We start from the raw sequence: 15,952 nt of genomic DNA, 5'->3' as shown, positions 1-15,952 counted from the left end.
TCCGACGAAGTCAAAACGTAGCACTTTAGAGTCATCTCACGTTGTAGTAAGAGCGCTTTGAGGTGTTAGATACCTTTAGTGTAGTGAAAGTAAAAACAAGCATCACCTCAGAGCAAACTTTAAAAAATTATTTTCGATGCAGGAGAAAAGCGAGGCTCCCAGATTATTTAAATTTCCAGTCCTCTATTACGGAGTCTTTTGCAGCCTAAGTCGCTTTGGGACGTTAAACCCCACAAACCAAACCAAACCAAATTGGGCAGTATGGTGCAGATGTACTGAGTCCCTTCCAACGATAGCTGGCTGCTGCAATCACATAAAAATGGAGATAGTGAAAGCAATCTCAACGTCAATGACGTATGCTTCGCTATTTCGTTTTGTAAACAAAAATGCTTAAAATATCCAAGAAAACTAAAAAAGAACACAAGCAATGACTTTAGTATTTTGTCATCAAGAATACATATCTCGGTGCATGATTCTTTACAGACATGACATCTGCTTTCGAAGTTCCAAGTTTCATTACGGGCTTCCTCGTGTTAAAAGAATCCCACAACAGGAATCATAAATTGAGCAGCCATGCGGTGCGGTTTACCTCTTCTTCTATATGGGCGCCTTCTCTCCTCTTCCTCTTCAATGGACTCATCGCTTTCCCCTCGGTAACGGCCACGGGAGCGGGAACGGCTACGAGAACGTGAACGCCCTCCGTAGCGGCGACGATAACCACTCCTGCTTGAACGGCTGCTGCTAATTTCCCTGCTTAAATCATCGTCCTCATTTATACCTCCATTAAAAATGAGTGGCGATCCAGATCTGATCGAACGTGCATGTCTCTTGTAGCCGCCACTTCCAGAGCCAGTGCCGGGCCCTGTGCAAAAGTCCAAAACAACATACTCAAACTTTTCGTACGGCTTCGCGCTATAATCTTACAGCTCTGCAGTTTTCAGACACTTTATGCGCCGGACATATACTTTTTAGGCTTTCCACACAGCATGTCTTCACAAATGTTACCACGTCTAATTCTGAATACGCAGACATTGTTAAGCTCGAGCTATCTGTGAAGACGCTCTTTCTGTAACCTCCCTGCTTGGGCAACGACGATGCCTGCATTATTGTCAAATAAAATAAATAAAAAAGCAGCGAGTTTCTTAAGTGATAAACAGCTACAATTCATTTGCCAGCATTTCTTTTGAAAAAGACCCGACTGCAGTTCAAGGCACATTGAAGAGCTGAACTGCATAATATCCAGAAACGTTTTTATTTCCAAACGAAATATTTAACAAATCGAACTAACACTTACGGCCGGGTCATTTCCGAATCAATTCCCCTCAAAAGGCACATTTTGAAAACAAAATTGTGTGTCTCGCATTGCTGGAGCCTCGCATATGAGAGGATTAAATCAGTCACCATAGTCATAAATTCCAATGCATTTGTATAAGTCTGGTTTAGCACATATGACTGTGTACAGGGTCATCCACTTCTAACTATTACACGGTTACTGCTCTTAACGTAGCATTGCATCCGACTCATGCGCATATCTAAGTAAAGCCGTACACGTACAGAGGAGTATGATCATGGAAGACAGTTGGGCTAGTGGGTGTGTATTCGTTAATGACTGCGAAATTGCAATTAGCGTGAAAAAAAAAACACAAAGGACAGCGTGCTCTCCCGTCGGTACCTTTTGTCGCTGTCCTTTGTGTTTTTTTTCACGCTAGTTGCAATGTCGCAGTCATTAACGTACAGAGGGAACCGGACGTGTTGCTTCGCATGGCTTGTCATTTAGCTTGCGTGGAGGGGTCGGACGCAATGACACTTTGATAGCAGTGACCATGTTATAGCTAGAAATGGACGACCCTGTACCTTAAGATGCCACTGTTTCTAGAGCTTCTGATCGAAAATAGTTACCTTCAGCATCGCAAGAATACAAGCCAAAAGCGAGTAACGTACAATAGGAACTTGCTTGAAGAGTTACAGCATGACAGGACTTACCTGGCCTACGGCATTTCAGTGAACCTGTTCTCTGTCCATGAGAATACATTTGTTTCGCCGTTTACTGCTCTATAACGCCTTTTGTTTTAACAAAAGCACCAGCAAGCAAGTATTATTCACATTATAATTTTTAAAACGCTTGCATTACGTTGGAATTCTGCTACCTGTGGTATGTGCGGGTTTTGTATTTCTTTTTTGTGAAAGAAACATTATTCAGACTCAGCAGAACCCAGCAGTATCAAGTCCCACAAGAAATTGTGAATGATTCTGTTAATTTATTGGCAACTAATATTAGGCCACTTTTGAATGCCTGTGAGTATTTGGCTCTTCCATTAAACGTTTACTCAGCGCGTTTTACTTCTTTAGTTGCTCTGGGCACTGCTTCATTGGCGCTCTCTGTTCTGCCTGTATTATTACGTCCTTTGCTCCGTGATAATTGCTGAAATGTGTTAAAATTTTGCAGTTCTTTCACAGTTGCTCTTTTTTTTTTTCTTTTTGGTCCACTTTTTCATGAGCCTTTAAAGTCTTACAGTATCTCGAGACGGATAAAAAAATAAATATTACATGTTCTTGGCATTTTCACCGCATTCCTTTTGGACCATACGTTGTTTTTCATGCCGCTAATTATTTAATTGTGCGCTACGCTACTTGTGTTCTCATTTATCTATTTTCAAATTTCTCAACGCATCATGCTTTCCACTGGCAGGAGGACCTTTCACGGACATATGCGCCTTTTCGCCTTTACCCCTATGAAGTAGGCACATACACTTCGAATAAAGTTATGCGCTATTTAATCCGGTTAAATCGAATATTACCTGCTAATATGCTCCTCGTATCTCTTCCACCCGCACGATATTCATTTGGTTGACCTTTTTCTTCCAGAATTGAAATCTTGCGTGCTGAAAGCAAATGGCACAAAGAATTGAGAAAAATTGCTAACAGAATAGCGACCAGATTCTTTGTAACTTTCATTTTTCCTACTGTAACAGGGATAAAATTGACATCAATAAAAATATTTTTTCTAGGGCCTGTTCCGGTGAAAAGAACTAGCAAAGAATTTAAATACTGCAGTGAAGCTTTTCGGAACGATAATGCTCAAGCTCATTGGGTGCTTGGTGCCAGAGGCCTGCGCTGAAGATCGGGGAACATCTTTAGCAGAATAAACACCATAGAAGGAGGGGTCGGAAACTGTTTCGATTATATCCGCTCTTTAGGGAGAAAATATTCAAGCATTTCATTTCCGTTTCCAGTTTGAGATCTCGTACAGCTCATCGAAGAAAAATAAGAGAGGTATGAAAGGAAAGTTCAGTTGAGAGCCCAGTAATTCAAGGTTACAATTTGCAACGACGCGTTTACTGTATATGTCAACCAAGCATGACCTCATCTCAAATAGATTCTTAAGAGCCTCTTGTGCTTGAATGCGGTGCATTACTTTGTCAATAGATGTTTCCCTGTTCGCACTGTCTGCAGCACGTGTTGTGGATTTTTCTGTTAAACTAGTCTGGGAGAACAAAGGGCAAACCAAGACGTTACACGAGCACACAAAATTAAAGAGCACACTATAATAGCAGGAAAACCATTGCAGTCGGAAGTAGGCCTTTCTGAGATAGAAAAACCAAAACTCCATCAGAGAAACTTAGGACACGTGTATGTATGACTACGCCTGAAGCTGCCGTTTCGCATGATTCCTCCTGTGATGTGCTTCACATGTGATGGATGACTTTTGTACTCTGTCTGCTTGTCTGACGGCGCCCTCTCAATTCACCCGCCTCCTCTCGCTACGCGCGCTGTGCTAGGTCACGTGTTGTGTTAAGGTTATTGCGGCATACATTTGGAGGCATATACGCCGACGGTTCGAGTCCCTATCACAAACGTATGCCACCAACATCACTAGCAGACGTCTCCTAAATGTGAAGCGAAATGGTATGGCAATTCCGGAACTGCTATATCTTGGCAGGTTACTATTCACTGTTGCTTGCAAGATCAACTAGGAGTTCCTGACAGACACTTACCATAATTAAGCTTCGTGAGTATCGTTAGAATTACCAAGGTATTCAGAAGGGCGAGGCCCTTCATCTTTTTCTTGCCGGTGCCTTTTCCTAACTCTCTGGAACGCCCAACTGTCCTTCAATAGTATTACTACGCAGGGAGTATTCTCGTACGCAAAAGTATCATGACAGTTGTGCAGATAGCAGGCGCGTGGTTAACAATACTTCCGAAAGGGTTTCGAGTCGCACAGGTGCTAAAATAGTTCACGGTCACCAACATGTGCGTGTATGCATTGAATATTTATATCTATCGTAATATTTATTGCGGTCGTCAAAACACGAGAACGTACAAGGTCCCTTGCAGCGACCTTGTCGAGCAGCAGCAGAAAGACACCATTGTGTTTTAGAAGAGACCTATTCTCGAAATGAGTCTGCAGGGCTGGCAAGCCTTCAGTTCAATCCCCCTTTGAAGCCTCCTGCGAATGTTTGCATCATTTAGAACCGCTCAAAGATACCCTGATATTCTCAAGAATTAAACTAACCCTGAAATATTACGTAAATGTTTGCCTAGAAAGCATACGCCAATTCAACCTTAGGCGATCGATCCTGGCTATGTTGAATAAGGACACGTGAACCTGATCCCCCTCGCTAGTGAATTCGGCTGCAGATTTTCGTTCTTGCGATAGCGAAGTAATTCTTTCTCTGCACTTGAATACACATAGCAAAGAATATATTTCCATTGAGGTCATGTCGCAGAAATTATTCTAAATTGATTGTTCAAGGAGCATTCTGTCTTCCAGCAATATCAATGAATTCCGGCATTACCCTGAAATTATTCTCAATTACCTTTATTTACTCATTAACATACGTCGATATTTTTATACGATTGTTCAGAACAGAATACAGATATATTAGGCGAGCATACAGCGTGCGGTACAAAAAAAGATGAAATAAAAGAAACTAGAAATGTCGAACATGCATTTAAAAACAGTTGTCAATGCTAGCTTGTTCATTCAAGAATCTGGAGGGAATACATGGTTGATCTATGTTTAACGTGTGTAGGCGTCTGAAATACAGCGAAGAGTATCGCAAACAGTTATTGGCGACCGGAACTATTTGTGGAGTGCGCCCCGAAACATTCGTAATTATAAATTCCGGAGTTTACTTTTTATTTGCAACTTATTTCGACATAAGCACTCATAACGGCAGAGGATATGTTTCCATTGTAGTCATTCGCAAAAATTATTCTAAATTGATTGTTGAAGGAGCATTCTGTCTTCCAGCAATATTTATGAATTCCGGCATTAAACTGAAATTATTCTCAATTCTATTTATTAACTCATTAACATATGTCGATATTTTTATCCAATTGTTTAGAACAGAATACAAATATAATAAGCAAGCATACAACGTGCGTTACAAAAAAAAAGTGAAATAAAAAAAATTACAAATGTCGAACATTCATACCGCAACGCTGAGTGTTTGCGCGAATCTTCGGGAATGATCCGCTAGTCCTGCATTGTTCGCTGCGTACCGACTTCAACTGTGCATTACATTGTTATATTCGGTGCTTTCGTGCAAAGAACACAAGTGAAGCTGCTCCTCCGCTGAAGAAGCTAACACCTGTGATATAGCTTTTTGCTAGCAAGCATACAACGTGCGGTACAAAAAAAAAAGTGAAATAAAAGAAACTACAAATGTCGAACATGCATTTGAAAACACTTGTCAATGCTAGCTTGTTCATCAAATATTCAAGGTTATTACAACCACAGTAAACTACTACTTAAACTATAAAAGGGCGAGAAAAACAATTGTCAACTGCAGGGGCGTAAGAGACCACGAAAAATTGGCCACCTGATACAAATTCAGCTTACCTATTAAGATATTACTGTTTCAAGACATGATTAGTTAAAGAAATTGATGGAGACATTTTCTGTGCAATCATATGACATACTACAGTCACTGCAAGGCAAAGTCTCTCCCATCACCATGCATTTAATCTGTTCTCGTGAATGCAGTCCACTTAATTCCCCTAAACTTCTTAATCTCTCCCGGGCACCTATATATCTGCCACTCCACGCTACGTTTGCCTTTTATTAGAGTTCGATCAGTTATCCTCAGCGACTGTCGATTATATTGATTAGCGCACATTCCTGCCTTGCTCATTTCTTCTTCTTGATGATGATGAGACTAGTGTGTATTTGCATTTGCTTCCGAACCCCTCCACTAGTTTCCTGTCTCCTAACGTTTCACCTTAAGAACTCCTATTAAGTCTTAGGTCTCTTTGTTGTCATAAACCAATGTTCAACCTTTTGCATTACTCTGGACGTTTCTGCCAAGTAGATCAGCAAGATACAACTGTAATATACTGCACATTTGAGGTACACTGATAAACTGACGCTGATGATCATAGAACATTCGCCAAATGAACTAGACCTGATCTTATTATCATAGTTTCTTCAAGTTTATTAAACTCATTTGTCGCTGAGAGGTTATCATAATTAACGAGCGCAATTTTTGTCTTGGGTTATACTTGTAATAAAATTACCTCGTGCTAAACCTAACTGGCTTTGAACAGTTACTTCAAACAATACAAGATCAGTAAGCTGCCTCCCATTCGTTTCTGCCACAGGGGCGGGTTGACGGATTGCTTTTCATTGTTTCAACATCACCTGTGTCAAGCCACTTCGAAGAAAAAAATTCTTTTGAGGACATTGTGCTTTTATTTTTGTTTTGTTTTTTGTTATGTTAAATGCCTTTACGGTTAGACTTCATTCATCTGCTGCCCTTGGCAGTTTGTAAGTCATTTTTGAAGCAAGGAGGCCAAAGCCACGTGCACAAATGTATAAGCTAACAACAAAGCAGACTAAACTTAGCGGCGAAATAAAGAACTAATTGAGCTTGTGATAGTGGTGGCATATCTGTCGAATTACGCTGCATATATGTAGAGTTTAATAATTTAGAAAAAAAAATAATTCTAACGAATCAACTGGCAGGTAAGTCTTGGCTGATAAGTTGCGGGCTCTATACTTTCTCTGGCAGCCAATTTTAATTATTCTTCTTATTATAAAGTGTGTTGGTGAGGCGCCTATAACAATCCGTGCTCACAAATAGTTGCGACACGACAGTTTAAAATCGCAACCCGCACGTTGCTCTACGTGAACCCTAAAACTTTTTACCTTAAGTATTCTCGAGGGCCAAGTCTTCGCCCGCAGCAATATCACTCAAAAATGTTCACCAGCAGCATTCAACAAGACATCGCAAAGTGAGGACTGTTTCTGGAGAAAGGTATGTCCACGCTATTGGTGTATTACGCAATTCGCAACACATCTTAGAGATTCAGTTCACTTGTATGACTAGAAGTGGGCACTTCTTTGAGTCCGCGAAATCTTATGGTATTCTTATTCACATAAGAAATCTTTCACCAAAACGTTAAAAGTCACTGTGATAGTGTTTTTGATCAGAACTCAACCAAGCAATTTCGTAGTTTCCGTACCTATGTTCACATTTCAAAACGCGATCATAAAAAAAGGCGGAAAGTAATTTTGGTGTATCAGGCACCAGGGATGTACAGCCGTTATCAAAAGTTTACAGCCCATGGGGCCTACTTCTGAGAGATACTATGTGGCTCGTAATGCATTCCCAGGTTTCCATACCTGCTGAAGGCAAGAAGGCAAGAAGCAAGAACCATTTTGTATTCCGCGTTCGAATTGTGTCAGCAAGATATCAAAATTATTTGTTTCTGAGTCTTTTTGTATTTGTCCGCAGTCCCCCTGGTTGGTGTCGCTGTAATTACATCTTCCTTTTATGAAGTTTCGCTTGTCAGTCGCAGTTTTCTGTACGTGCCCATTCCGCTTTCAATGGGCCCGTCATTTCTTCTTTAACCTTTTTCCAAAAAACAGCGCTAACAAACGGGGACGAAAGAAAGAAAACACAGGAACGAGCGCTGACTCTGAAGTTTAATCACATTAAACACGCTTATAAGCGTGTTTCTTGTGATTAAATTTTAGTTGAGAGTCAGCGCATGTTCCTGTGTTTTCTTTCTTTCGTCCCCGTTTGTTAGCGCTGTTTTTTGGAAAATGTATCACCAACTCGCCCACTTAGCCATCCTGTTAAACGTCTTTAATCGTGGTCGGACCTTAGAGCATGCATGCAGATCGCAGTCCTCCCGTATGAAGTTCTCTATGCGAGGATTACAAGAATGACCTTTGGCACACATCTTGATTTTGTGCCTTCCGGTCAGGCCTCTCGCTGGGTTTTCTGCCGTGACTTGATACTAGCTGTTTCCTGCACGAAGGCTAGTACAGTTTCTGGTGATTTCCACGCACAACTCCAAAACCATTTTAACCGCTGGTAACATTCTGCCACTGTCAAGAAGATCATTTTGTTCACTGTCGACCTGCACCTTGAATTTTTAAGGCGCTTACGATGCAGTGTTCCCATGTGATATGAAAGCTGTCAGGCAGTTCGCTTCATTCTCCTCATATGTATCGACCAAATTCGACTGACTATCGCTCTTAAATGCAGCGTTCCAGTTAGTACTGAGAGCGCAATGGTGTCAAAGGTGGCACTCGCAATTGGCGTTGCAGCGCTCCCAGCAAACACATGAACCAACTTTCTTTCATAAAAGAGGTAGCATTACTCCTTTTCTATTGGCGGAGCAATGGACAGGGTAGGACCAGCTCCGGAGGTGTTGAGCTTGAAAATGACATATATATTTGCGGAGCTCGCGCCAGCACGCAAGTTCCGTCTCCTTAGTCGTTGGCGGGAGCCATCCTAAATCTCGTGCAAAGGTTGCTATATCATGATTCGTGATAATTTATCTTTTTTGTCATCATCGTGCATGAAACACAACCACTGCCAACAAAATAGTTATCGCCTGTACTGTCGGTTCCCCTATGTTCTCAACAGGTGAAACGGTGCTATAATTTTATTTTTTGATGGTGAAACAGGTTACTACACCGATTCCGTTGGTGCAGTTCGATAAGTGGTAGAATATTTGGCAGGATAGGTGGTGGAGATATCCGAACCTAAGGAGGCATCTTCATGTGAGATATTGATAGAGGACGACTCAATTTCTTCTGTCATATGCTAAGGAGAAATCCTTGAGAGACTGCTTGAATGACTCGTGGCACCTAAGCGTGTCAGCAGAGTGTGGCCTCAAGAACTTACACTTAAGAATAATAAACCTTGTCCATGCCAGCACTCGAACCACCATCCTTCCATGTCCTACTAGTCAGAGGGCGTTTACCACTATTACACGCCCACTTTCTTTGTTGCACTCAAAATATACATTATATTCACAAGGTCCATGAGCCATACTTCATTGACATAACATTGCTAAAATTGTTGTTATGATCATAATTTCTTAATAGGCGAGAGCCAGTCAGGTGCTAGGTTCACAAGATTAGTAACTTCACCGTATCTTGCAATGGCTTTGTTAAAGTATTATCTCACTGGCCATGCATCAATACCTGCGTGTCGCACCGCCATCCTGCTTCTGCTTGTACTATAATGCAGGCGCCAAGCCATTACAGGATCATGTGGAATGCCACCCTCGTTTTCAATCGGAAGATAGCCGATTCTGTGAGGGTTAAGCGGATAATCCTTCTTCAGATTCCTAGGGAGGATGTCCCAGAAATATGCACTGCGTCCTCACAGTCCAAGAAAACGAACGCAACGGTTTCATCATTTCCGCACGCAAGACAGAGGACTCCTCAATGCACAAAATAACGTTCTCTTGCAACCACTCTATGACGCCGACTCCCTGCGAACGCGCCCATAATTATCCTTATCTAGCGGGAGGACGCTGGAGGGCGTTCAAGGGAACGAAAAAATAAAAGCATAAAAAACAACTAAATAAATAAATTAAACCAATCTTAAATAAAACTTAAGAAAAACTATTTGATTAAACAGATTTAAAGAATATATATTGCGATGCATCTAGGCCGCAATAATAGCAGCAATAACGCCAGCTTTTGCCTTTTTCCAATTTAGGTACTGCAGTGCTTTCAAAGTTTTTTACCCTCACGATAGCCCCCTTTCGTTAGAAATGCGACTTTCTAGAAAGAGCGACAGATGGACGCTTTTCGTTTATATGGTTTCTAAGGAAAATCTGCGCGTACTCATGCATTTCGAAAGCACACTGCACTGCTGTAGAAATTCCGACAGGTTCAGTAAACCTCACCAAGCTATGCGGCCTTGACAAGGCTAGGATTTATGAGCCTATGCAGCAGCCATGGAAAGCTTTGCAATATCATCGATACATCGATAGAAGTGCGCCACGATACATATTCAACAAATTCCTCCTTGCAATGTTTAATTCTTCATAATCAAGCCATTCGAATAAATGTATTTTCAAAATGTATCTGAGCTCCATCTGAAAAACACTAGATTTTCTTTAGTGCCAAAATCTTTGCGGTATATTACGTTAGCGGGAGAAGACGGAGGGCTTGAAGAGTTCGAACCAAGCGCAGTTCTTGCGCCGGGAACTGCGACTGTTAGTTTCCCTAAACAGCGCCAGTAGAACGTCGGGGAAGCGGTGATGGTGCACGGCGACGAGGGGAAGATGATCGGCGAGAGGTATACGTTTGATTGTCCCGAGAAACGAAGTCGGAACCGGGTTGAGTTCTCGGCGAGGGCTGGTCGGCGTCGTACGAGTAGTTCCAGGGGTCAGGGTGAGAAGGTGGAAGGCGTTGGCGGCTAAAACGGGCTACATGGCCCGGCAGCCCGCAAGAGTAGCAGATTGGTCGGTTATCTGCGGTGCGCCAAGGGTTCGTAGGGCGTTGGCGTACCCTTGGAATAGGGACATGGAACGCCGACCCAGGCAAAGGCGAAGGATGGTTGGAAGGGGCGGCCTGGTAGGAAACAGGTGCGGTTGGCATTAGCGTCCTGGCTGTAACTTAGGCGTACGTCAATGGTGCCATTACTTGCGCCTGCACAGGGCTGGGCGGCAGCACGGGGCTGGTCGGGAGCACGGGGCTAGGCGGAAGGACATCAGCGATATTGTCTTGCACGACATGCCGTATGGTAGGGGCCAAGGATGGAGCCATGTCAGGAACAAGGCGACCAGTGTCTTGTAATTGAGGGACCAAGGATAGCTGGCGGGCGACCTCTTCGCGAACGAAGGCTTTGATCTGTTGAATCAAAGGGCTGTCCTCTGATGAAGTAGAACCACCCAGTGCTAGTGTAGAGATGGTGTCGTCTCTAACACCGGACCGCCGGGCCGCCGGATAGAAGCGCGCTGCTTTCGAAGCTCGTCGTAGCTCTGGCAAAGTTTAATCATGTCACTGACGGAGGCAGGATTGTTCACCCAAAGCATCTTACACGCGTCCTTGGAAATACCTTTCAAGATGTGTCCGATCTTAGCCGCTTCGGACATTAGTGGGTCGACACGTTTGCACAGGTCAACGATGTCCTTTATATAACTTGTGAATGACTCTTCGGCATGCTGAGTGCGCTCACGCAAGCGTGTTGTTCTGCTCGGAGCTTGCGAACTGCAAGACGGCCAAACACTTCCGCAAAATTCTTCTTAAATGCAGACCAAGATGACAGGTCTGCCTCATGGTTGCGAAACCAGAGGTTCGCCACGTCGGTCAGGTAAAAGATTACGTTACTTAGCTTGATAGTGTCGTCCCATCTCTTATAACTGCTGACACGTTTATACGCCGACAACCAGTCGTCGACGTCTTGGTCAGCCGTGCCACTGAAGAGGCATGGATCATGCGGCCGTAGAACGCCAGAGCACAGTACTGTGGTTGGTATGGGCACCGATGTCGAGGCGGTCTCGTCCGGCATGATGGAAGCAGAGGTCAATGTGCGGCTTCTAAGTTCCAGGGTGGATTGGAACGTACCCCGCACCTCCACCAATTGTAGGGATGTGTTTATTCAGATGGATATAGCCGCTCAGGAGGATGGATGGATGTACTAAACTTTAATGTACAACAGATAAGGTGATCTACCCACCCCCCGACACGCAGGTCAAGGGGCGCTCAGGAGGAACTCGCACCGGAGCGTCAGGCGTGGCGAATCAGCAAGGCAGCAACCAACTTCTTCGTCCTCGAGCGCGCGAGCACGCGATGCATGGCAGTGGCTATGAAGACGAAAATTACCACACTACAGCGGAAATACTCATGTGCGACAACCTGTAGTTCCACAATAAGGGAGTTTTTGCGTTGTCTTAACTCACAAAACCTTCCTGTCACAAGCGTATGAGAACCTCAGTTACTTATCCGAAGTGGGGACCTAACATGTCTAGGCCCCAAACATCTCGATCCATGTCATTTCTCTCAAATATATACTCAGACATTAATATAGATAGTTTGGATTATTTTCGCTAGCAACGAGTGGCGGCAATTCGTCTCACACCCTTGAAAAATTACGGGGATATTTCTCCTCGTACCCAACTCCTCCCTTCCTCTCCAGCTCATCGCTCTCGCGGTTCACTTTAGTCATGCTTTTTAGAGGCATTTCTGTGTTTCTCTCCACGCTCGTAAAATTCCCTTTGTGTTCTGTCTGCTTTATTGTGATCACGGCCTTGCTTGACATCAACCCTGGTCTTACTGGCTGCCTTAGTTATTACGCCTACATCCGCACTAGCTCAGAAATCTCATTCTTTCTTATTAAAACCCCCCGGAAAAGATCAATTACTCAAATTTTTGATGAGTTTCCTCATCAAAGTTTTCCTTCTTTCTTCGTGGCCCTTCCGGCTTGTCTTTTCTTAGAACGCATCTGTCGCTGAGGGCTATGCAATTACTTGCCTTACAGGCGCGAGCATTTATTTTAAATCTGCGCCGTTTACTTCTTCACCCATTTTGGTTTCACAGCGCTATTGGCAGGCTCTTAGCAAAGTCATATCCGATGCTTCGCACGGACATTTTCTAGGCCAGCATAGCCTCTCCAAGAAAAGTGTAATGAACTAAACTTAATCCGTTATCACCACAATGTATAAACTTTAGTGATGTGTGCTTTTTCATGACACATTCTTCGTGTCTAAAGCACAGTGACAGCAGCATAAAGGTTTTTCGTCGACGTATTTATTCGCACGTGTCGTTGACATATACGAAAACGCACAGTTGCTGCTGTTAATAGCGTCACATTGCTGAGTCTTCAGTCCTGGAGAGAGGCAATGTTGAGGGGCCCGGTGAGCTGCTTTCACCGCAGAATATTGCTTGCTGCAGAAAAAAAAAAAGATATTTTGTAAAACGCTTTAATAAAATATTTAAATTGTTACCTTAAGGCTTTTAATACCCTCCTGAACTACTCTCATTCATATTCACGGTTGAACTATATATGCACCCACTGAGACACGTGTTTTAGACAGTCATGCAATACATGCGTAGGGACTGATGTAAATTATCTGAAATGCTCATCCTCCGTCACCTGTTTCTACATGTGGCAACTAACCCACAAGCCATTCTGGAGAGAACTATCTTCTACAACATTTCGCGCAGTGATACAATCGTTGGAAGCAGTGTTATTTGCTCATTTACGCTTTGTTAAAGTCGTTTGCCCATCACTGATTTCAATCTGTTCGTTTTTTTGTGTGTGTGTGTGCCAGCACTTTCATTTCTGCCATGGTAAAATATACCAATAGTTCGCCTTCAGCCTCTGTTAGAAATTTTATTTGTTTTTATAATTGTGTTCTAATGTTTATTCCAGAGAATACTCCCTATCAGGGGTTCAATATCTCATTTTACCAATCCCAGCATCGCTCTTGGAAATACCGATATTTATCGAGCGGAAGCATTAGCGGCGCTGCAGAAAAATATAAGCCACGATAGAATCAAGATATTTGCTGATACAGGCTGACCGTGGCTCTATAGGATCAGAATTACCGACGCACATCATATATTATCCCTGCATATAATGTACATTTTATTAGTCCACATCATACACTGACCTGATTTTAAGAAGACGAACAGTACTTTTTTCACTGGCAGCGACGTAGCTGAGTGTTGTTGTTTTTTCAGCTCTATTTAGCATTCTCTTAAATCTATTCGCGTCATCTGCAATAAAAACCGTTACTTGCTTATAAAACCCTCTCGTGCCACACTCTCATGAAAGTTCTACAAAGAGGGAAAAGCTCTAAGTCTTCTGAACGTCCTTTATTTTGAAAAAAATCTGGTATCGTAATGGTGCAAAAAATATAGTCAAAAGAGCTCCATACCATGAACACCATCGTAAACTTTGGGTGAGTGGAAATCAAGGTTTGGCGCAATGGATCGTGGCCTTCTATGGCAGCGTGGCGTACCACCTGGTCCTCCTGGGTAAAATCATGTCGGTCAAGTACATCCTCACGTACCGAGATTGCATCGTTTTGTTTTTTTTTAATTCCCAGAGCGCTGTGGAATCTACACTGCAGAAATGCGAAAGACGGAGTGTTACAGCGGCACACGGTGCATCATGTTTGCTCTCATTATCATCATTAACTAAATGAACCAACATTATCATTGCTAATGTCTTCATTGTCATTATCACTAATTGCAGCGTCACTGTCATCGCTACTATTATCCTCACTGTGGACAAGGAGAATTATGATATGTGTTTCACGACCACAGGCGTGGCCTAGTTGGTTGAAGGGCTCGGCTGGGAATCCCAGGGATGGAGGTTAGATACCAGCTGGAGACCAGATTTTTATATTTCTGATGACGTTAGTTTTGGTTTCGGGTGATGACGTCATTTGATTGACAGCTCTACTGGGACCGGACGAACGAACGCCGACAGTTTGAGCCATTAAAGGGTTTCGTCTTAAGACAATGTTCCGCTGCGGTGGTGCAGAGATTATGGAATCGACGAACGCGGGAGTGAATCCCGGCCGCGGCGGCCGCTTTTTGATGGAGGCGAGAAACAAGACCTCCGTGTGCTGTTCAATGTCAGTGCTCGTTAAATAAGCACAGGTGGTTGACATTTCCGGAGCCCTCCACTACGACCTCTCTAATATACTGAGTTGCTTTAGGACAACAGCCATGGTTGCATAGAATGGAGCGAGAAAACTGGTATTCAGATAGATGAGCGCCTTTCTAAGGCAAACGGTCAGGATTGTAGTTGCGTATCGTGTCATACCTTGGAATGTTTTCGTTATAGCTAAAGGGAGTTATCGCATTTCCTCGCGGCAAACTACAGTTAGCATGGCTGTAGCTTCATTCGTTTGCCCATAAGCCTGCTACAAACGGCATGTTTCATGTCGATGCTTCTTGTCGGAAACGTCGTGATACATCATGTCCGAGGGGTATAAACTGCCTAGAAACCTCGTACGCACTAGCCGAAGAAAGGCTAACGGCTTCGCAGTGGTGTGCATGTATTTGTTTTTGTGGAGCTCGAAGTAAGCCGTTAGTGTGATCAGGCTATTTGTGCCATTTGCGAAAGCCATTTCTTTCTGGCACCAAATGGGCGTCCATAATATTCTGCTGCAGAAGCGAGGGCCTCTGAAAAAAGTGTTTGAAACATCGTGTTGACGTCGGCCATATGAGTTTACTGGTGTCTATGCCCTGTCCTCTAACATCCAACTATCGAGCAAGTCTAGCGAGTTTAGACGTTACAGTGCATAGACACGTTGAAAGAAACCGCTAATATTAACAAGAGCACTCACTCAGATAAAGGCATTGCTTGAATTGTTTCGGTCTTGCATGCGGCCTGTTGATGTGTAAGGTTGTGCATTAGCTCCCTAAATATTTCATCACAAGTAGTGCGCTCCGTTTTTAGTACGCTTACTCTGATGATACCCCATCTCTCTTGGCGCAAGTGTCACAAAACGCGTTGAAATGTGGTTATGTTTAGAATAAATACATAGAATACTTGTTGAAGACTCAACTACTTTAATATTCCGCCCTAGTCCTACAAAAAAAATTCAGGTCTTGACCGCACATATTCTGGATGAAATTAGACAAAGGCCTTTGTGTCAGAGAAACAGCTTTACCAGGTTATTCACTGCCCAGTTCCAATCATGCACTCGATATCAGCTCCATGCTCTCATATTCTGA

At 43.2% G+C, this 15,952-nt stretch overlaps 1 long non-coding RNA gene across 1 annotated transcript; it reads right to left on the bottom strand.

The window, feature by feature from the left end:
• Positions 1 to 613: 613 nt before the first annotated feature.
• Positions 614 to 5,501, bottom strand: LOC146172678 (uncharacterized). Its single transcript, XR_014701957.1, has 3 exons — positions 5,439 to 5,501; positions 2,799 to 2,882; positions 614 to 862 (listed from the first exon to the last, which is right to left on the bottom strand). It is a non-coding gene; the product is annotated as an uncharacterized LOC146172678 (long non-coding RNA).
• Between the last annotated feature and the right edge of the window lie 10,451 nt (positions 5,502 to 15,952).

This window comes from Amblyomma maculatum, chromosome 11 (genome assembly GCF_055883805.1).
Source record: "Amblyomma maculatum isolate TAMU_Amacu chromosome 11, ASM5588380v1, whole genome shotgun sequence".
Taxonomy (NCBI): domain Eukaryota; kingdom Metazoa; phylum Arthropoda; class Arachnida; order Ixodida; family Ixodidae; genus Amblyomma; species Amblyomma maculatum.
Note: the sequence above shows the minus strand (reverse complement) of the source record. Positions and strands in the feature narration are given on the sequence as shown.